At 57.6% G+C, this 595-nt stretch overlaps 1 protein-coding gene across 1 annotated transcript in view; it reads left to right on the top strand.

Annotated features, from left to right (window-relative positions):
- The window catches only part of LOC105304213 (DExH-box helicase 34), a 79,603-nt gene that overhangs the window by 62,027 nt on the left and 16,981 nt on the right, over positions 1 to 595 (top strand).

Below are 595 nucleotides of genomic sequence, written 5' to 3'. Positions count from 1 at the left end.
AGTGGTTATTTCTGTTTGTTTTGGAAGGGAACAGGTCTAGAGCAAGGAGAATCAGGTCTTCTGAGAAGAAAAAGAAAGTTCCACGAGCATTTCCTGTATGCTTGTGGAGGGCTCTACGGATCCCATATCATTTCATTCCCATTCAGAGAGGGGAGGGCCTACAGGCACCCCCGAGTGCAGATGAGGAAACTGAGGCTCTGCCAGGGGTGCGGGTGGAGGGCCCTGCACAGCGCGTGTGGAACAGCGCGTGACCGGGCCTCGGTTTGATGGCGCGGGCTGCCGAGTATGGTGGGCACGCCATCTCCCATCCCCCAAGGGATAGGGATGAGGGACGCAGGCTTTCCAGATGAGGAAGTGAGGCTCAGAGAAAGGCTGTCGCTCGCTCAGGCTCATGTGGCAGGCAGAGCTGGGGGTCACTCCCCAGCCAGGCTGTCACTGTTGGTCCCCAGGCCTGCAGAGCAGGGGACACAGATGACTCACTGCTGGGCGGTTCTGGGCCCAGATGGCTCAGTCACCAGTCAGGCCCTCCGAGTATTTCACAGGGTGAAGCACAGTTCCTCTTAGCAATTTAATAGACGCTGCCCTTAGTCCAGCA

The sequence above is a fragment of the Pteropus vampyrus genome, unplaced genomic scaffold (genome assembly GCF_000151845.1).
Source record: "Pteropus vampyrus isolate Shadow unplaced genomic scaffold, Pvam_2.0 Scaffold333, whole genome shotgun sequence".
Taxonomy (NCBI): domain Eukaryota; kingdom Metazoa; phylum Chordata; class Mammalia; order Chiroptera; family Pteropodidae; genus Pteropus; species Pteropus vampyrus.
Note: the sequence above shows the minus strand (reverse complement) of the source record. Positions and strands in the feature narration are given on the sequence as shown.